The sequence below is a fragment of the Hevea brasiliensis genome, chromosome 18 (genome assembly GCF_030052815.1).
Source record: "Hevea brasiliensis isolate MT/VB/25A 57/8 chromosome 18, ASM3005281v1, whole genome shotgun sequence".
NCBI lineage: Eukaryota > Viridiplantae > Streptophyta > Magnoliopsida > Malpighiales > Euphorbiaceae > Hevea > Hevea brasiliensis.
Genome location: NC_079510.1, coordinates 34818590 through 34842028, shown reverse-complemented (window position 1 = coordinate 34842028; position 23439 = coordinate 34818590). Strand labels below are relative to the sequence as shown.

Sequence of the window (23439 nt, the reverse complement as noted above, 5' to 3'; positions counted from 1 at the left end):
AGTCCTATACATCTCTATCTCCACCGTTGATCATAATCATAAGGATGGATCCGGAGCCCTCGGATCAAAAAGCAGTCTACAGGTTCGGGGCTTTTTATTCCCAGCCTTTGGATCCATCTTGTAAGGCAAGACCCTGAGCCATTAGATTAAAAGAAGAAAGGACGAATATTCTGAATGGGATCCCGGCCCTCCATTTTGATTCTCTTTAATCCTCAGACATCAGATTATGTCCTTTTGAATCTAAACCCTCCGTCTCCCCTGGTAAGATCCTGACCCATCATTATGGGCACCCGTTCCCTATAAATACCTACATGCAATACTGTCGAGGGGACGGACGAAAAACAAGAAGGTGGTGATTATAGTGAAAAGGCTCTAAAATTTGATTCAATCTTGCTACTTGCCATTCTGAGCTTTCAAAGTGTGGAGAAACTTTAGAACCAGTTTTCTTAAGTATTTCACTAAAAGGAGCTCTAAGTCCTGAAACTTCCATTTTCAGTTTCTGTGCAACCATCTTCACATCACCTTATTCCCACTGCTCTAATATTTGGCATTGCCTTCTGAGTCCAACCTTATTCCGATTTGTTTCCCGTTACTTCGAGTGAGTTTTAATCTTTCCGCCGACAGCTTTTATCTCTACAAGATCTGTGGATTCCGGAGTCAACTCATCTGTTTCCTTGACTTCCCACAGGTAAGCGCCTAGACTGTTATTTGGTCAAATATTCTTGTTTTATTTTCTCCGTTTTTCTCTTAAAATCTCTTTTATATCCAGTTGCTCTAAATCTCAAAATAGATTATGTAGGCCAATAGTTATTTCATGGGTCTTCTTTTTCTATTCATTCGTAAATTCTATTTATCATCTCTTAGTTTTTATTTCCTTCGAGAATAGACGTTCAAGTCATAGATAACTTGTAGATACTCTAAAGGATATAGGCAGAGGTATCTTAACATGAGAGCTTTGGGCCAGAATAAATAAAAAAATTGACAAATGATAGGTGTGGCAAAAGGTCGAATAGATCGGAAACAAGAATAGGATAAATAAACAAGTTATGAGATCGGGCCTCAGAACGAAACTAGGCGAAAATACAATAGATCAGGAATTGAGATAAGATCGGATCTCGGGTGAGCGACTAGAAAGAGATCGGATGTCGCAAATCAAAGAGTTCAGATAAAGCGATCACATAGAAGGTCAACAAGGAGTTTGGTCTTTCATCCTCCATCTAGTTATAAGGTCTCATAGGCTAGGAAAAGCTTTACTCGGACTTCCTGTGTCTTCGGTACTCTATTCCCATAAAAGGGGTCCAGAAGGACCCTTTACCTGAATCCTCTTACAAAATGCCATTCTAATAAACACGTTAAGAGTTTGGGGGAGAGTTCTTACTCGGACTCAATCTAATTTTTTTTTAACACAATAAAGTAAGAGATTAGGGGAGAGTTCTTACCCGATTCTCAGCCTAAATCTTTAAAAATATGTGGAGATCGAAGGAGAGTTCTTATCCGAGATCGTTCACTTAAACTTTAAATAGAATACTTAAAGAGATCGAATGAGAGTTCTTATCCAAAATCTCTCATTTAAATCTTAAACAAAATACACTAAGAGATCGGGGGAGAGTTCTTACCTGATTCTCAGCCTAAACCTTAAAAAATATGTGGAGATCGAAGGAGAGTTCTTATCCGGGATCCTTCACTTAAACTTTAAACAGAATACTTCAAGAGATCGGGGGAGAGTTCTTACCCGATTCTCAGGCAAAATCTTAATAAAAATATGTGGAGATCGGAAGAGAGTTCTTATCCAAGATCCTTCACTTAAACTTTAAACAGAATACTTTAAGAGATCATGGGAGAGTTTTTACCCTATTCTCAACCAAAATCTTAATAAAATATGCGAATGTTCAGAGGAGAGTTCTTATCCGAAATCTCCGCTTAAATTCTTAACAAAATACATCAAGACATCGGGAGAGATTTCTTACCCGAATTCCCTTAACTAAAATCCAAATTAAAATATAACAACTCCAATATACAAATTAACCCCTAAACAAAAACCCGCTATACGACACCTATTCATTGAAGGGCCATCTCATGTACTCGTGTTCTTGGGCAACCCTAAACGGTGAAATATTAAATATTCCTTTTATCCGAACAAAGGATTGACATCATCATTTCAACCCCCTAATTATCAGTTTTAATTTATGAAGAGCACAATGTTAAATCTGCTTACCCTTGTTAAGGGACGAGGTGGGGTGCCTAATACTTTTCACACCCGTAAACGGACCCCGAACCTAGAATTTCTATTTTCAAAGTGGTTTTCTTTTCTACCTTTACAAATGGTTTTCTTTAATTTCCCTCAAAATTTAAGTGGCGATTCCTCACTTTACCCACTTCGGTGAGAGTTTGTCTAAGTGATCGCAAAAACCCTTGCGACATATCATAATGTTTATTGAACTCATGAGTGAGTAGTTTTCATATTCTGGAATTGGGAGAGTAATGCTTGTAATCATTGTTATGGATAAACATTAAGTTTTATTTATTGGATTTGAGATTTGTTCCTTGATTTAATTTCTTGTGATCTTAATGCATGCTATGTGTCAGTACCCACTTAGTATTGATTAGAGATATTAATTGAAAGACTGAAATGTGAAGATTAATATTAGAAAATCAAGATCTTGAACCTAGGAATTCTGATCTAGACATAGGCTGATACCTTTGGGGAATTTCAAAATTAGTCGAAGGCCTTAAAGGATTTTAATTAATTTGATCGCCATTAAAGTCGGGTTTAAGTTAATTAGAATACACCCTAAGTGCCTTGAGAGAGGACTTAGAATACCTTAGGACTGATTTCCATCAAGGCAAACGATTCTCAGTCTAGTAAATAGACAAGATAACATCCATAGCAAGATTCAAGTGTAAAATCTTAATTTCGGAATTGTGCCAAAATAGATTACTTCATTTTAAATTTATCATTTTAGTGTTTAAAATAGACAACTTTCATTCCTTCATTGTTCGATAGCCTAAACAGTCAAAATTACTGTGTAGATTGATACTTACTAATCAAATTCCTCGTGGGAACGATACTTTACTCATCACTTTATTACTTGTTAGCGATCCGTGCACTTGCGGTGGTTGTAAAACTAGCAAACAAGTTTTTGGCGCCATTGCCGGGGATTTTGGCTTTAGTAATATCGAGCGATAGGCAATTAGATGATTTAGGCAATTATATTTATTATCTATTTTTATTTGATTTGTTTTATTTCTTTTCTTTTCTCTCAGGTGCCCGATTTGGTATATGATCAAAACAAGGCCAGAAGAAGAAATTTTGGACTGTGATCTGGAGATAGACAGAACTCTGAGAGCCATCAAGAGGGAAAGGAAACATCATGAGCACGATCAAGAAGATCCTGAAATTCCAACTATGGCCGATAATAATGACAGACCAAGACTTTTGAGAGACTATGGAGCTCCATCTGTCTAAGGATTTTAGCCCAGTGTCACTAGACCCACAGTGGAAGCCAACAACTTTGAATTAAAACCAGCATGACTTCAAATGATTCAACAAACCCAGTTTGCGGGTTCACCAACAGAAGATCCACATTATCACCTTCAGTGCTTTCTTGCCCTTTGTGACACATTTAAGATGAATGGAGTGTCTGATCAAGCCATAAGACTCAGAGTATTTCCATTCTCCCTTCGAGGCAGAGCAAGGAAGTGGTTACTTTCTCAACTAGCTGGAATGTTCACCACTTGAGAAAACCTCTCACAAGCTTTTCTAGCAAGGTATTTTCCACCTGCAAAGACTGCAAGACTGAGACTTGAGCTCAACACCTTCAGACAAAAGGAAGGTGAATCACTCTATGATGCATGGGAAAGATATAAAGACCTACAGAGGGAATGTCTACACCATGGCATAGAGGATTGGCTACTAGTGCAAAATTTCTATAATGGGTTACTACCCTCTACAAGGAGCACAATTGATTCAGCTGCAGAAGGTGACTTAATGGAGAAAACAGTGACACAAGCACTTAAACTTTTAGAGAGGGTTGCATACCATAATATGAGTGGTTAAATGAAAGAGAAAATGCAAGGAGAATAGCAGGGGTCCTGGAAGTGGACGCCCTAAGCATGATAAATGCTCAATTTGATCAGCTCATAAGGAGGCTTGATAAATGCAAGCCAATGCAGTAGGGATGAATAGTCAACATGAGGACAGCTATGGAGGAGGATATTCAGAATATAACAACTTTAATGAACCCTCTACAGAACAGATGAACTATGTGAATAATGGAGGAAACTTCAACAAGAGGTAGCCCAACAATCCATATTCAAACACTTATAACCCTGAATGGAGGAACCACCCAGATTTCTCATGGTCCAATCAGTAGAATTAGCCAATAAACAAGCAACAGGGGTACAAACTGCCAGCACCCCCTGGATTTCAGAATAGAAGCCAAAACTTTGCACAGCCACCACCGCCTCCTCAACCTCAGCAACCTGAACTGAAGATGACCATGGAATCTATGATGGAAGGGTTCCTAATAGCTCAACAATAACAAAATGAATTGATTAAATAGCTGACTTTCAGAATGGACCAACTTGCTACCCATAACAATATGCTGGAGAATCAAATTGCTCAGCAAGCAAGTTCTTCAAGTAAGGCTACTGGTAAACTGCCTAGTCAACCGGAGATGAATCCAAGGGAGCATTGTAAGGCAGTTACATTGAGGAGTGGGAGAACTCTAGTACAATCAAAGAAAGAACCAACAGATGAGACCTTAGAAAAATCTGAAAGCCAAGCAGAGAAAAAGGAGGGAGAAGCCAAGAAAGATCAGGAAAAAGAAGCAGGGAAGAAAAAGAAGTTACCAGAGCCATACCAGCCTCCCCTACCTTTTCTTTAGAGATTTCAAAAAGCCAAATTGGACAAGCAGTTTTGGAAGTTCTTAGAAGTTTTACAGAAACTTTATATCAACATCCCCTTCACTGCAGCACTCTCTCAGATGCCATCCTATGCCAAATTTCTTAAGGAAATTCTGTCAAAGAAAAGCAAGCTGGAAGACTATGGGACAGTAGCTCTAACAGATGAATGCAGTGCCATACTGTAAAACAAACTGCCTCCAAAGTTGAAAGATCCAGGAAGCTTCTCCATACTCTGCCTCATTGGCAACAAAAAAATAGACAAGGCCCTCTACGATCTTGGGGCAAGCGTGAGTTTAATACCTCTATCAATATGCAAAAAGCTGGAGATCGGAGAACTGATGCCCACCACAATCTCATTGCAATTGGTTGATCGATCTGTTAAATATCCAGTGGGTATACTTGAGAACATCCCTATCAAAGTGGGCAAATTCTTTATTCCAGTAGACTTTGTTGTCCTTGAAATGGAAGAAGATGTTCAGATCCCTATCATCTCTGGAAGACCATTCTTGGCAGCCGTCAGAGCCATTATAGACGTAAAAAATGGGCGACTAACCCTCAAGGTAGGAGAAGAAGAAGTGGAATTCAACTTGTTCGACACAATGAAACACAAATTTGAACCTGATGAATGCTTCAAGATTGACATAATTGACAAACAAGTTGAAGAGAAATTTCATAAGACACATCCTAAAGATCCTCTTGAAGCATGTATTGTGCACAACCACACAGTGAATGATGAAAACACAGAAATAACATCCTGTGTACAACAGTTAGCAGCTCATCCACCCCTACCACCCTTAGCTCAAGCCTCCGAGATGGAGGAGTTAAAGGAGGAACAGCCCAAGATTAAGCTCCAGGAAAATGCCAAACAGGTAGAGCTTAAACCTCTCCCATCCTCGCTAAGGTACGCATTTCTGGACTCAAACTCTAAATATGTTGTTATAATTAATGCTATCCTATTTAAGTTAGAAGAGAAAAAATTGTTAAGAGAACTTAGGATCCATAACAAGGCCATAGGGTATAAAATAGAAGACCTGAAAGGAATCAACCCCTTGATTTGCATGCATAGGATACTCATGGAAGAAAACAGTAAACCCACCATCGAGCACCAAAGAATACTTAACCCAAACATGAAAGAAGTAGTTAAGAAAGAAATTTTAAAACTATTAGATGCAGGTATCATATACCCAATTTCTGATAGTAAATGGGTTAGTCCAGTACATGCAGTTCCTAAGAAGGGTGGGACGACTATTATCCAAAATGTAAACAATGAACTAATCCATACTAGGGTAGTCACTAGTTGGCGAATATGCATAGATTATAGGAAATTGAACCGTGCTACCAAAAAAGACCATTTTCCTCTCCCTTTCATCGACCAAATGTTAGAAAGGTTAGCAAAACACTCTTATTTCTGTTATCTAGATGGGTATTCGAGATTCTTCCAAATTCCCATTCACCTAAAAGACCAAGAAAATACTACATTCACTTGCCTTTATGGAACATTTGCATATAAGAGAATGCCTTTTGGTCTTTGTAATGCCCCTGCTACCTTTCAAAGATGCATTATGGCTATTTTTTCTGATTATATTAAAAATATCATGGAAGTTTTTATGGATGATTTTTCTATCTATGGAACTACTTTTGATGATTGCCTAGCTAATTTATCTAAGGTGTTGCAAAGAAGTGAAGAATCAAACCTAGTCCTAAATTGCAAAAAATGCCACATCATGGTAAGGGAAGGTATAGTTCTGGGACATTTGATATCAGAAAGAGGAATTGAGGTTGATAAGGTAAAAATTGAGATCATTGAAAACATGCCACCACCAACATCAGTTAAGAGAGTGTGAAGCTTTTTGGGACATGTAGGGTTCTACAGAAGATTCATTAAAGATTTTTCCAAAATAGCTAAGCCACTTACCAACCTGTTAAGTCAAGATGTTCCCTTTCATTTTGATGAAAATTGCCTTGTTTCTTTTAACAAGATCAAAGAAGCCCTAATCTCAGCACCAATAATGCAGCCACCAAATTAGGAGCTACCATTAGAGGTGATGTGCGATGCGAGTGACTTTGCAGTTGGAGCAGTGCTCGGGCAAAGAAAAGATAAAAAGCTCCATGCCATTTATTATGCTAGCAAGATACTCGATGACACGCAAATCAATTATGCTACCACAGAGAAGGAATTCCTAGCAGTAGTGTTTGCAATGGACAAATTCAGATCTTACCTAATTGGGTTAAAAGTCATTGTATTCACAGATCATGCTGTAATTCGGTACTTTTGAACAAGAAGGAAGCAAAACCAAGGCTGATTCAATGGATTCTACTCTTGCAAGAATTTGACCTTGAAATCAAGGATAAAAAGGGATCCAAAAATGTAGTGACTGACCATCTTTCCAAGTTGAAATTGGAGTACACAGGAGACTTCAAGGATTTACCAATTGATGACTCATTTCCTGATGAGCAATTACTTGCATTCTCCAAGGCTCCATGGCATGCTGACTTTGTTAATTTTCTTGTATGTAGAGTATTGCCTCCAAACATGACTTATCAACAAAGGAAGAAATTCCTACATGATCTGAGATATTACACATGGGAGGAACCTCTACTGTAGAAGAGATGTAATGATGGGCTGATAAGAAGATGCATACCAGAGGAAGATATGGAAAGTATCCTTTATCACTGCCATTCATCACTATATGGAGGACATTTTGGCACCTCAAAAACAGCAGTCAAAATCTTGTAAGCAGGATTTTACTGGCCACATTTGTTTAAAGATATGAGATCCTTTGTCCTAGTTTGTGATCAATGCCAAAGAACAGGTAACACTTCAAGTAGGAATGAAATGCCACTGCATGGTATATTTGAGGTAGAATTGTTTGATGTATGGGGGATAGACTTCATGGGCCCATTCCCCTCTTCCCATGGAAACAAGTATCTTTTGGTTGGTGTTGATTATGTGTCAAAATGGGTAGAAGCAATAGCCACACCAACCAACGATGCTAGAGTGGTCACAAGGTTCCTTAAGAAGAATATCTTATAAGATTTGGCACACCACGAGCAATAATCAGTGATGGAGGAAGTCACTTCTGCAACTAACAATTCAAAACACTACTGAAAAAGTATGGAGTGACTCACAAGGTGGCCACACCTTATCATCCTCAAACCAGCGGCCAAGTAGAAATCTCAAACAGAGAACTGAAGCAGATTCTAGAGAAAACTATAAACAGATCCAGGAAGGACTGGTGCATGAAGTTAGATGATGCATTGTGGGCATACCGCACTGCATATAAAACCTTAATTGGCACAACACCCTTCCGATTGGTTTATGGAAAATCATGCCATCTCCATGTTGAACTTGAGCATAAAGCTTACTAGGCAATTTAGATCCTAAACTTTGACCTCAAAGCTACTGGTGAAAAAAGGCTCCTACAACTGAATGAGTTAGAAGAACTCCAACAGGATGCATATGAAAATGCCAAAATCTTTAAGGATAAAATCAAAAGATGGCATGACAGGCGCATAGCAAGGAAAGAAATAAAAGAAGGAGATCTTATCCTGTTATTCAACTCTAAATTGAAACTCTTTCCAGGGAAGCTGAATCAAGATGGTCTGGACCTTTTAAGGTCACTCAAGTCTTTTCACATGGAGTAATAGAAGTGTGGAGCAAAACCTCAGGAGCATTTAAGGTCAATGGGCAGAGGCTGAAGCCTTACTTTCAGGGAGAACCCATAGAAATAGGAGTCAATTACACCCTCGACCATCCTACTGACAGACCATAAACAAGCAAAGTTCAGCTAAATACTATAAACAAGCGCTTTTTAGGAGGCAACCCAATATTTTTCTGAACTTTTCTTTTTTTCCCTTTTCATATTGATTTTTTGTTTCATACTCATTAGTATTTCATTTTGTAGGATCTTCTGGAAAAGAAAAAGGGGAGTAGAGAATAAGAGAGGAGAGGAATCACCAAGTCAGAACCAGAAAAGAGAAGATTGAATAAAGCCGGGGAAATAGCTCTATTGTTAATATTTGCATCCATTTCATGTGTTGTGATAATAAAAATTTTCATTTGGGAAAAATTTGGAAAATAAAAAAAGTACACAGGTCGTGTACTGGTTTCACACGCCCCGTGTAACTTTCTGGAAGTCCGTAAATTTCCTGCAATTTTAGCTCTGAGGGAGACAGAAAGTTACACGGGTCCATAGCCCAATTTACACGGACCATGTAATGTTGCTAGCAAAATAGCTCGAAGACAGAAAGTTACACGGGTCCTCTTTGTACTTGACACGGGGAGTGTAACATGTCTAGCAAAGCAACTCGAGAGGCAGTAAGTTACACGAGTCCCGGAGCTTCATTTACACGGGCCGTGTACTATGATAGAATTTGAAATTTTTGGGCAGAAATTTATATGGCCCTACATGTCGGGACCCGTGTATCATGTCACAGACGCGACTCCTGGGACACGAAATGTGCAAAACAAAGAGTCCTAATGGCTCTTTAAATGCACCCCTTGCATTAAACCCGTTCATAAAGGCAAAACCCTTCATCTCCACCCCTCCTAGTCTATAAAAATCCCTCAAATCTCTTCTCCCTTCACCAAACCCTACTCTTCTCCTTCCCAAAAACTCATCAATGGCTCCTGCAAAAAGATCTGCGTGAAGAATGGGCTCTTCCTCAAGGCATGGAGGGGAATCCTCACCTTCTTCCCCTCAGCCGACACCCCAACGCCCAAGAATAAGGGCAGCCTCTCCTCAACCCTCTCAACCAGCCCATCCTCCACCGCGACCCCAACCACAAGCCGCTCCTCAACCAAAAATCTCCATTCCTTGGGGATTCCGTAATGATGCCCACAAGACAATGTGTACCCGACTTCACACCCGGAAAATAAGCTCCACAAAATACATGGATTTCACGCTGCTGGAGCAAATCGGGCTACAGGATGAGATCAACGGGCTACTCGATAGCATCAGGTGGACAATGTTCGCCTAACTCCAGTTTCCAGCATACCGCGACACCACATTGGAGTTTTTGGGCAGTTTCAAGGCCACCTTATGGCCTACCGATCGGGAAGACAGAGGCAGAATTGAATTTCGCCTCCTTGGTGTCGACCGGGTGATGAACATAGATGAGTTCAATGCCATCTTCGGCTTTGACAATGCCTATAACACCCCTCACCCGTCTACAGTGTAGCCAAGCAAGGCGTGTCACGCGGAGTGCAGGAGCATCTGATCTTATCTTATTTCATTTCAGTTTTTTTTTTTTTTATATATTTGTTCAAAAATGGTTTAGGCACTAACGTTATTTATTAAAGTCTGACTAATGTGGTAAATACCATATGGTCTCAATAATCATAATCACAGTCTCATTCATAATCACACTCAGCTCTTATATCGAAATAATCAATTTCATCAATGCACATAATTTGCAACTAATTGCATAAAATCACAGTCTACATGTTATACAGTTTAATTAAATCACAGACTTATTCAATACAATTTCTTAATTTGAATTACAACATAAGAAATAATTAAAATATACAAAATGCATTATATGCTTAATATGAGCCTTATCTACATGCATTGCTGAGGAGATGACAACCTTGAACTCTTCTGACACTTCTGCAGATCTGGACTCTAAAAATCTCGATTAATCGCTCATCGTTTTACCTTCAAGACTACATGAGGAAACAATTTCATCGCGCTAAGTATTTCTGCTTAGTGGTGCAATAATACAACAATGAAATAATATATACAAATAAAGAAAGAAATAAATCATAATTCGGATACTCAGGAATCAATTTAATTTGGTATGGTATTTTTAGTATCAACTATCTTATATACTAGTTTGTTCCTCTTTAGAAGTGCTAAGTTTATAACCTTTCAGTAATAATTTCCAGTATACAAATTATTCTGACTGTATTGTGTTTTAAGTCTCTATGGTTCTACAAATTGTATTTTTGTTATGTTTCTATTGCTAATCTCTTTTACTCATTTCATTCAATACTTAATTTAGTTGTACTGAAATTTCATTATACTTAACTGCTTGAATTGAATAATGTTTTAATTGACTGCCCGTGTAGCCTATACGACTGACTAGACTGGATAAATGGTTAAAATAGCACTGGGTACTTGGTATCTCGGGCCGTTACACCATCGGTCACAAAGTACCTGTGTGGCTAATAAGCCATATAATTAGTCAGGCAATAAGCCGAGTATAATAACATAACCCGTATAGCCATAGGCTATTAAAAATCCGTATAGCCATAGGATATTAAAAATCTGTATAGCCATAGGCTACTAAAATCCGTATAGCCATAGGCTATTAAAAATCACAGTGTGGCATAATAAGCCATAAAACACAGTGTGGCGTAAAGCCATTTACTGTACAGCTGTCAGAACCCTATTGGCATGCCAACCTATCTAAACTAGTCAACTAGGCAATACTAGGGCATTTACAAGCTTAAATATTTAATTCTTTATTCTTAGGGTTTATAAGTCATTATGCCTTTCACTGGTCAACAAAAATGTTGACCCTTGTTATACATCATGGACATGTTGATTCTAGTATCAATATGTCACAATTTGCATTTCAATATGATGCCAATATAGTATAATTTATAATTCTCACAAGTTGGCATTTATTGCCAATTTATTTCTAGGTTTTATTGTATAGTATTGTCAATTTTTCAGTTTTGGTATGCTAGATTGATCTAGCTAAATGTCATATTTTCCTTGGTTTTTAGATTCTGGTTAAAGAAGCAATTTTCTAAGTCTATGTCTTATTGAATTTTTGACACTGATTTCATGTCATTCTGAGTTTTATAGACCAATATATGATTAATTTACTAAAGCTAGACAGATTACATTTTTAATGCAAAGTTAGGTCAATTTTTGGTCAAACTCAATTCTGGGAGATTTGGTACCCTAACTTGAGCAAGCAAATTGACTTGGTTCTGGTCATTTCTGGGCTTTGGTGTCTTCATAAGAGTTATAGCTCTATGTCTAAACTTTCCATTGATATAAATTTTAGGTCATTTGGACCTATTTACAGTGAGTTATGGTCATTTGATTGACTACTGTTCATATGATCAAAAATTCTGGGTTCACTAATGGCAATCGTTCTGGATAGTTTTGATACCTCAATTTATGCAAGCAATTTGACTTAGTAAATGGCATTTCTGGGTTCTGTGATCTTCACCAAAGTTGTAGCCCTATGTCTAAGATTTCCATCGGTATAAAATTCAGGTTATTTGGACCTGTCTATAGTGAGTTATGGCCATTTACGTGAATACTATTCATATGGTCAAATTCTGGGTTTCACATTGCCAATTCGGATTAGGTCACTAAATTGGTCATTTTCTGGACAGAATTTTGGCAAGCTTTCTCCATGTAAGTTGGTCCATTTTAAGTCTAGTTTTACCTCCAATTGGCCTCATACCAATTGGGGTCACACAAATTAGGTTATGACTCAAATTATACACTGCCTTCATCAATCACACAACCTGCACACAAATTGCACTTCCAATGTTTAATCTTCCTTCTCCCAAACTACAATACAGCATTCATAGCACTTCTAATCTCATTCATCAAGTCTCAAATTAGTCAATTCCCAGTAGTATACATAAATCCTCAATATACAATACACAACCTTAATTCAAAGAGGCAAAATTAACATCTTAAACATAGGATTTAATTAGCTAATACCTATACTTCAATTAGCCATATACAATACACTTTCACTACTCCATCAATACCATAATTCACCAAGTAATTTCATAAAATTATCAACCTTCTAAGCTCATCAAGGCTGCTATAATTTACCACTTGTCCTAGGTCTTCCACAATTACTCAAACCCCACCTCAAAACATCAACATTAAACATACACATGAAATAATCTTTCTAACTCATGTAATACCTTAATTAACATCACAAAACACCTCTTTTACGCATGAATAAATCAAACTCTAAATTCTTCCATGGCTGCCGAATTTGAGTTCACCAAATACCCAACCAATTCTTCAAATTTCTTAATCATTCAACTCATCTCAAGATTAATACAAAGTTTAATTAAGTGAGGAAGGGAAAACTAGCACTAACCTTAACTTTAGATTGACAAATCCTTGGAATTTCTCTTCCTTTTTGCTGCCTATGATTTGCTCATGGTGAAGAGATCAACTTTAATGAAGAAACTTAGAAGAAATTGTGGCTTAATGATGGAGGAATGAAGCTCATGCAAGAATCAGCCATGGAGGAACTTGAGGTTCCACTTTCGGCCATGGTGTTTTAATAAAGAAATGAAATGTTTTTGGGTCATGAATTCTGTCCACTTAAGTATTTATACCCTCCACCAATGTAGATTAATGAATATAATATATGCCACTCACTTTAGGTTAATATTAGAATAATTAAACTTATGATTATTTCACTTATGTCCCAATAATTTCTTTTAATTATATTATGTATAAAACTTCTTATTTTCATGACATTTGCAAATTTTAATACTACTTATTTTTCATGGACATTTAGGTCAAAAGTCAACTCTAGGTGTCAATTGATCAAAATGCCCATTTTCAGGTTATATTTCAAATTTTTCGGTAATACCGATTTAATTCCTGATTTGTCAGTTTCTTGATTTTTCGTTTTTATTTATACTAACTTATTAAATTTTCTTTGACATTTCCAATGTCAATTATACCTTAGTAGAACTTTAATTATGTCTTGAAAATATTTCCCGGGGTTTCCTGCGGTCCAAGGCTAGTCAACGGTCCTCGCCGTAACTTCCCGGTGCGATCACCCATCGCTATGGTTCCTGTACGTTTAACCTAGTTTCATTTCACCTCTTTTATTTTTTTCCTTAATTTTTCTTATCACATATTTCATCATTTTATGTCTCCTCACTATTACCAAAATGTAGTTTCAGACTTTCTGACTGTCTGTACTCTGGCTGTCCACATTCTGGTTGTCTGCCCAGACAACCTCAGTCATCGAAACAATATAACGTATAGACTACGTAAGTGAGGATGTTACAGCGCCGGCCACCAGGAAATCCCTAGGAACCGCATGCTCTACAACAACATCAACTTCTGGAGTTCCATTGCCCCAAACACAGAGCCGTATAACTCTAGCAAGTCCAAATCCACGGGCATCACAAATCCAGCCCTGCGCTACATGCATCGGTTCACAGCCCACACCATCATGGGCTGTGGTGATAGCCTTGGTGTGGTAAACGCCAGTGAGCTATTCTTCTTGTGGTGTATGGTCACCAGGTAGCGCTGCAGCACCGACTTCTTTTTGTGCAACCACCTCCGCCGCCTCTGTCATCAGCCTACCAGGCACATCGTGCTTGTTGGCCTTGTCACAACCATCGCCCTCCACTTCAGATTCGTTCTAAGACATCACAGGCTGCGCTCTGTCAGTGAAACATCAAGAATAGATCAAACCATCTTCATATCCATGGGGATATGTAAGAAGGTGGGCAACACCTGCTACCTACTGGATGCCAAAGGGAATGCCATCCCTCGGAGAGACGAAGCACAAGAAGGACTTAGCGGCGAGACTTTGCAGCCACAGGTAGAAACTCAAGAGCCCATGTTTTAGGAGTCCCCCGCTCAAGTGCCTCCATACACACCACCACCCACAGACCCGGTGCTCGCTTACCTACAGCGCATGGAGACCACAATCAACAACAGGATGCGAGCAATCGAGGACAGCCTCCAGGAAGCCCACCACAATTTGGACATGCTAATGGAGAGGCTCGATGAAGAAGAGCCAGCATCGCCATCATCACCATCAGAGACCTTTTAGACCTAGGACTATAGGATAGGTTCTTTATTGTAAAATCTTAAATACCTTAGTCCTAGATTGCAATCATAGGTCTCTTTTATTTACTTTATGTCCAAACTTTTCAATGCTTAATAAATAATATGCTTTCTTATAATCTTTGTATGTTTTCTCTAATTTTGCATATTATGTTAACATTAAGGACAATGTCTGGTTTGAGTTTTTTTTTTTTTTTTTTTTTTGGGGGGGGGGGGGGGGGGGGGTAAAGGTGCATTTCATATAATTAAATGCATATCATTACATTGTTTAAATTCAGCTATAATATTTTTATGTATCAAAATTCTAGAAAAATATTGAAAATTTTTGAAAATTTTGAACTTTGAATTGTGAAACTTAGAACTATAACCAATTTCTAGTAAGCTAATAATTGGACTCCACGGGATAGAGGAATGAACGTATATGGATAGGCAAAAAGGGATTCTAACATGCTGTCTATGAAAAATTAAACCCCTTCATAGCCATTAATCTGTCACATTGAACTTGTAAAATTGGAAAAAAAAATTTTGAAATACAAGCAAACCTAAAAATGCTTCAGCAGCTCTAGAACATGTCTCTTGGACCTATCAAGGCAAAATCCTAGCATATGCTTGATGAAGAAATGATTAAGGCATTCTTTGCTATAGCCTCACTAAGCCTTAGTCACCCCTAATTAAAATGTATATCCCTTGTAGCCAACTTGAAGCCTATATTTATCCCTTAGATTTTTTTTCCTTATTTACACATATTATTTACCTAGCCCCTAGCCTAAACACATACCTACCCTTTTGAGGAAGCTAAATGCATAAGTAAAGAGTATATTAAAATGCAAAAGAAAATGGAGAGAGGATGTAGAACTCAAGAAAGAGTGCAAGTGTGCAATTGAAATCAAAGAAAAATTTGTCTTTCCAACCTAGCAAAAGCAATGAGTTTGGATGGGGGGGAGGGCGGGGAGGACAAAAAGGGACATAAAAATTAAAAAATTAAAAATTAAAAAAAAAAAAAAGAAGAAGTCCCAAGATAAGTATCATGGAATTATGCTTGGCACTATAAAAAAAAAAAAAAAAAAAAAAAAAAAAAAAAAAAAAACAAAAAGCCCTTCCTCTCCATACAAAATCAGCAGAATAAACTTAGTATACTTGATATTTTATGCATACATGCTATCCTCATATTTGCATTCTCCATAAACATTTCATTGGCAACTAAGTCATTATCCCTTTAGCCCCATTACAACCATTTTAAAGACCTTTTGATTTTTTGAAAAGTGTATGCTATATTAGTGGAGATAGGAAATTAAGATATGCCTATAGAGTTGAAATTGAGTTATTTCATCACAATTACTCACAATAGAGGCAAATTTGGGAGAGCAAGTGTTTCTCAAGTTTACCCTAATAAAACAGGTTATTTATGACTTAATAATGGCCTTGCAAAGAGGAATAATTAGTTGAAGCACCAAAAAGGAGGTGAAGATCTAAACAGGCAGCTATTAGAACCCTTATGCCTTGAAAGAGGGTAATTGGTATGAAGGTTGGAGGAGTTCAATTTTGTGCTTATTAAATTGTTGGTTATATTCCTAAGTATCCCCTGAAATGTGTTTTAAAACAGAGTTTTGTTTTGCTTGAGGACAAGCAAAAGTTTGAGTTTGGGGGTATTTGGTACACTTGAATTGTATAGATGTTTTTAAGCACAATTGTATTATATCTCATAGCATTTAGGTAAGTAATCTCATGCATAGCAGTTGATTTCATTAGTTTTTATAATTTCTATTATCAAGCCCTTAATTCCATGTTTTTTGCATCATTTCAGGTGTTTGGGTGAAGCCTTAGAGTATAGGAGTACAAAAGGGAAGTTTGGAGAAGTCAAAAGACTCAGAATTTCTGTTGATACAAAGTACATGGGCCATGTAAGCCAAGCCACAGACCTGTGTAACCTTCTGCCAGACGAAAGCCAGAGAGCCAATGGAGAAACAAAAGTACACGGGTCGTGTAATTGGACCCGTGTAATTTGTAGGGACCCGTGTAAGTCTCTGCCTGGCACAAGCTTGAAAAACTTTTTGAGAACAAAAGTACACGACCTGAGTAACAAGGCCCGTGTAGCCAACACAGACCCGTGTAAGTCTCTGTGCCAATGCAAGACTCGCAATTCCACTCCAGTAAGTTACACGGCTCTGGGCCGTGTAATGACACACGGGCCGTGTACCATGTGGCAGCCAATTTTCAAACCCGAATTCCCTCTCTTGTTTACACATTCAAATCAGACTCCTAAGGCTTTTGGGAGTCAAAATGACCTAACCCTAGAACAGCTATTATAAATAGGAAGAGAAAACATCCAAAAGGGAGGAGGATCATTTGACAGCACTTTTAGGAGTTTTAAAGAGACTCGCATTCTGCACTCTCTCCAGCCGTCTTGAGGAGAAGAATATCAGCATCAAGAGGAGTTTTTCAGCTGAAGTTTCACAAGATCAAAGCTGCAAACTCTCTTCGGTTCCTTCATTCCATCTCCTTAAATGGATTTTTATTGTTTTATTTCTTCTATATGATTTCTTTTTACTCTCTTTACCTTTTTATCATGACGTTTGTTGAACTCATGAGTGAGTAGTTTTCATATTCTGGAATTGGAAGAGTAATGCTTGTAATCATTGTTATGGATAAACATTAAGTTTTATTTATTGGATTTGAGATTTGTTCCTTGATTTAATTTCTTGTGATCTTAATGCATGCTATGTGCCAGTACACACTTAGTATTGATTGGAGATATTAATTGAAGGACTGAAAGGTGAAGATTAATATTAGAAAATCAAGATCTTGAACCTAGGAATTCTGACCTAGACATAGGCTGATACCTTTGTGGAATTTCAAAATTAGTCAAAGGCCTTAAAGGATTTTAATTAATTTGATCTCCACAAAAGTCAGGTTTAAGTTAATTAGAATACACCCTAGGTGCCTTGAGAGAGGATTTAGGATACCTTAGGACTGATTCCATCAAGGCAAACGATTCTCAATCTAGTTAATAGACAATATAACATCCATAGCAAGATTCAAGTGTGAAATCTTAATTCCGAAATTGTTCCAAAATAGATTACTTTATTTTAAATTTATCATTTTAGTGTTTAAAATAGACAACTTTCATTCCTTCATTGTTCGATAACCTAAATAGTCAAAATTACTGTGTAGATTGGTACTTACTAATCAAATTTCTCATGGGAACGATACTTTACTCATCACTTTATTACTTGTTAGAGATCCGTGCACTTGCGGTGGTTGTAAAATCAATAAACAATAGACTTGTCACTAGTGATTTACCAAAAAGCAAATATTTCGACTCATAACAATACTCCTCAGAACTTCCTCTTATTACATAACATAACCAGTGTGCTCAGCTCATAAAGATGCTCCTCAGGACTTCTTCTATCATAAATAGTGAGCCAAGGGCTTATTAGGCCTCACTTGGTCTTACCACCTCACATCATGCATGATCATAACATATCTATATCATAGAGGAAATTAGTGGGTCATCCAACATCTATTGGACATAAACAATTAATTATGCAATAATGCAGCATATTCATACTCTAGATACATTCAACCTAATCATGAAATGAAACATGTGAATGATCATGAGTTCAGTTACAATTAATTAAAATAATTATCATTTATTAGGGTTAGTGTTATTCACCTCTTGTAGCCTATCAACGCCAAAACATGAATGTAGCTAATCCTTTCAACCTTAACTTTATAGGTCCTTTAAGTCCAATCCTATAAAAGACAAACCTTAATAAGTTATCCAAATCTCTATAACTCTATACATACATCATACAACTTATTCTATACATACATCATACAGCTTATTCTAGGTCTATTTGGGGGTCTAAAAACAAGTTTGGAGCCTTAAAACAAAAAGGAAAATAAAACAAGCAGAAATCCTAAACTTTAGGGAACTTTGGCTGCTGAAATCTTGAACTTAAATGCCCTCGAGAAGTAGTAGCTACTTCGGTTGCCGAAGTAGGGAACTTTCACTACCGAATTCTTAAACTTCAAATGCTCTCGAGAAGTAGTAACCACTCCAGCACCAAAACAATGATTTTCAGCAATTGAACCTAGGAATTTTAAGAATTCCTAATTCAACTCAAAAGAACCCATAAAAACTACACTCTCTTGCTCCAAAATATCATTCAACCACACGAAACTATATCTAACTCATCAAATAACTCAAAAACAATCAAAGATGATACATGCATCCAAAAACTCAAAAAATCCCAAGATTGCTTAAAATTTTCATCCAACTTACAACAAAAAGAAAAATCAAATGTTAACTTATACAACTTCAATTCATCACATGAGAACCACTAATAATAACCCATGGACTCTTCCTATACATGCATGTATACCAAATCAAAATTCATAAACTTCTAACTAAACATGCACCCATAACATTTCTTTAAAACAAACTTCACAAACTAAGAACTAACAAATTAAGGAAAAAGATTGAATGGAGAAGAGAATCCTACCTCTTAAGTTTGATTCTCCAACCAAGGTTACAAAGTTAACCTTTCCCCTAAGCACTCAATTCCTTTTCACATAAAAATAAATAAATAAATAAATTCTTGGCTCAAACTTCATGGGTGTTGCTGTAAGAGAAGAAAACTCAATCCAAAAGATCCTTTAAATTAAAAACTCAATTTGGAAAGAAGGAAGAAAAAGAGAAGGAAGACAAAAGTAAAAGAGTACCTGTTTAGCCAAAAATTTAAAGTTTCTCTTCAAATTTTCTTCTATTAAGGCTTTTATACCATTGACTGAAGAAGGACTTTCGTCTGTGCCAAACTTCATACTACCCAAAAAAGAAATCTTATTCTTAACTTGCAATTTCAAATACTTAAAACTCTATAACATAACACTTGTAACACATACAAACACTTACCACTATTTTCATCGTCCGTGAAACCTTAAGTTTCATTGAAATTTTCCATCAACAATAGAAATTTCGACTGAAAAATGGTGGATGTTATAGCTATTTTTTTAAATTGCACTCCTGATACAAAGAAGATGTAAGCTTAATTAAAATAAAAGGTAGCCATGTCGAAAGTAGCCCAAATGGCATAAAAAAAATTTGAAAACGCGACCTTGCAACGCTGTAGCAGCACCACAACTCCTCCATTTCTTTTTTCTTTATTTTTTAATTTATTTTCTATAATATATAACATTGTGGATGATTGTGATTTTGAGTTAAATTTGTTAATGGAAATTTTGTTTTTAATTGTCTTATTTTGGATGTTTACTTGATTTTGTGACTGTAGATCTGTGATTTGAACACAAAACATAGGAGAAAAATGGAAGTCTAAAAAATAAAGTATGGAAACTAAATTGAACTGATTTATTTTGGTTTAGCTCAGTGGTGCATATAATTTGATTCAATTTAATTTTAAATTTTTAATTTTTTGATTCAATTTTAAACTAAACTGACTAAATATTGTAATGGTACATTTTAAAGTTTAAAAGAATGCTACTAGATTTTTTTATGTTTAATGGTGGATTTATGTATTTAAGTTAAAAATAATTGACGTTGGTTTGGATAAAAATATTTTCAAATGTTTACCATATGAATTTTTATATTATTGCCTACCTAAAATAAGACAGATAATGAAAATCATAGGAGAAGAATTATATCAAAGGGTAGCAGAGAAGCGTTTGTAGTCCAACGGTTAGGATAATTGCCTTCCAAGCAATAGACCCGTGTTCGACTCCCGGCAAACGCAGTCTATTTTCCCAAATGACTCTGCCAATGTGAGAGTTCATGTTCTATTTTAATATTAAACAAATGTTTTTAGTTTTTTAAATAAAGTTATTTTTAATTTATAACTAAACTTAAATGGTATATCACAAATGTCCTTCAACTTCTATTCTCACAAAAATTTTTAAATTTTAATTTAATAAATATTTTTAAAAATTTTTATAAAAGTATTCATAATAAATGATAAATTATGGTTATATATTTATATAAAATTTCTTTCGAACTTTATATTTAATTTAAAAATTGAAATTATTTTTCACTTATTTGAAACAATTAAAATCATATTTTTGTAAATAATTTAATATTTTTATAAACACTTATAATTAATTAATATAATTTATTTTATAAAAAAATTATTTAATTATTTTTAAAATAATAATATTGTTATTTTACTCATATTACTTAATTTGATTTTAAATTAATATCTAAAAAATTACATTTAATTTATCTTAATTTATTTTTTATTTTAATGTAAGAAAAAATAAATATTGTGTGATTTAAGTATTTTTTTAAGTAAAAATTTATAATTTTTTTGGTAATAATTTAATATTGTGTGTTTTGTTCCATTTCTAATTAGTATGCAAATACATTAATAATATTATTAAAACTACTGATGTGAAAGGAGAAAATTAATAAAAAAAATTATTTGTTATTTTTCTGAACACAATTAAATTGTTAATTTTTTTAAAAATAAATAATTAAATTTGTTTTTATTATTTTTCAAAATAATGTTTATTACTTCAATTATATCATATATTTTTTTCAAAGACACTAATATATTTAATTATTAATTATTAAGAGAACAAAATACATAATATTAACATATAAGAGTTTGGATTTTTTTTTCTTTTTTAGTTTGGCTTTATGGGATTAGTTCTTTTTACTAGCTCATGGATTCAGTTGGGAATGGCTTGTTGCGGCATTATCCACCATTACGACTTATTTAATACCATGTAAAATTTTGACTTGAAGAATATTGAAAATTATTGATATGATTTGATTGTTGAATTCAGAGTTGTCTCCATAAAATAACTTAAATTAATTAGATTTGACTTTCTCTTATTTATATTAGTTTTTAATTTATTAAAACTTTTAAATGTAGGACTCTGACTTAGTTTACAAATTAACTTTGGCCATGTGGTTTTAGAATATTTTAATAGCTTTAATTTGAAGTAATGAAATTCAAATTTCAGTTAGTATTCAATTAATGAATAAATATTGTTAAATTTGTATATTTTTATTATACTATAATTCTTAGCATTATTTGTTTAGTTTATAAATTATTAAATTTATTACAATTGTCTCCATAATGGATCTATTTCGCATGTAAATATTAGAGAAAAATTAACTATTGAGACAACTTATTGATTTGGATGAAATAAATTATTTTAAAGCCTTAAAATTCATTATTTAATGACATTTTACAAAATTCTCCTTGTTATAATTACATTTGAGAATATCTTTGAGAATATTATTATTTATTTCATATATTTTAATGAAATTAATTATTTAATCTCTGTATTTTAAAAAAAATATACTATTTAATTCATGTAAAAACTTTTATTAAACTATTTAGTTCCTCCGTTAAATTTTTCATTAGTCAATATACTATTTAGTCTCTTTATTTTATTGAAATTAACTAGTTAGTCTCTATATTTTAGAGAAATATATTAGTTAGTCTATATAATTTGACTCTGTTAACTATTTAGTTCTATTATTATTTTTATACTTAAACTGTCCTAGTTCTCTCTCTCGTGTTGCTTTATTATCATTTTCTTTATTTCTCTCTACATTTTTTTTTCTCTGTAGTTATACCTTTCTCTCACTTATTCTTTCTTTGTTTTCATTTAACAATAAAAATGGTGTAAACTGTCTATACCAAAAAGTTAATCAGTTTCTTTAAATTTCTAAATAATTAAGGAAAATTATTTCTAAGTAGAGAAAACATAAAAATGATGTCCAAAGAATTGGAAATATAAAAAATATATAAATTAAGATTTAGTCTCCACATAGCAAAATTTCTATTTTTATCTAAGAATATATTTTTCAAAAATACATGAACTAACTAATTAGTTTAACTAAAATAAAAAGACTAAATAGTATTATTTTTCAAAATATAGAGATCAACTAATTAGTTTCTTTAAAATAGAGGGACCAAATAGTAGTGTGAATAGTATGAGTAACGGAAAATTTGACGGAGAGACTAAATAATTTAATAGAAATTTTTACAATAACTAAATAGTATATCTTTTAAAATACAGGAATCAAGTAGTTAGTTTCATTAAAATACATAGACTAAATAATAATTTCCTAATATCTTTTTATGAAAATTCATGTTTTTGCGACTATTATTATTTTTTTAGAGAGAGTATAATTTAGTACCATGTACTTTCTCCTATTTTCAATTCAATGATTGAACTAAATTTCATTGCAAATTGAGAATTATACTATCATGCCATTAGCAATTTAGAGATTCAGTAGGTAACACCGTTAACCATGCTGATGTGGCGTTGATGTCAGTGCCACGTCATCTGGGCACATGTCACATGAACACCATATCATCAAGGTACATTGCACATTAGCGCCGATCATCAAGGCACATGCCATGCTAGCACCACATTATCAAATCCCTAAATTGCAAATGGTTGAAGGTACAAGTCCCTCAGTTGTAAGTAAAACAAAGTTCTACCCCTGAATGCTAAGAATGTAAAAAATTCAAAAGTACATGGAAAAAAAATAGGCAAGAGATGAAGGGAGGGAGAGGGAGAGAACTTAAAAAAAATTGCAAAGAGAGGGTGGCATGGGAGGGAGAGGGAGAGAGGGAGAGAGGGAGAGACACATGGTGAGATAGAGAGGCAAAAATAGATGTAGGGAGAGAGATAAAGGAGAGTCACTCTATCTCTCTCTCTCTCTCTCTACATATCTCCCCCACTCTCTCCT

The 23439-nt window shown here is 35.0% G+C and overlaps 2 non-coding genes across 2 annotated transcripts; one reads left to right on the top strand and one right to left on the bottom strand.

Moving 5' to 3' along the window:
• Nucleotides 1–3793: 3793 nt before the first annotated feature.
• On the bottom strand, nt 3794–3900 carry LOC131176127 (small nucleolar RNA R71). Its single transcript, XR_009146255.1, has one exon. It is a non-coding gene; the product is annotated as a small nucleolar RNA R71 (small nucleolar RNA).
• A 16492-nt stretch (nt 3901–20392) lies between these two features.
• TRNAG-UCC (transfer RNA glycine (anticodon UCC)) lies at nt 20393–20464 on the top strand. The gene has a single exon. It is a non-coding gene; the product is annotated as a tRNA-Gly (tRNA).
• Nucleotides 20465–23439: the final 2975 nt, after the last annotated feature.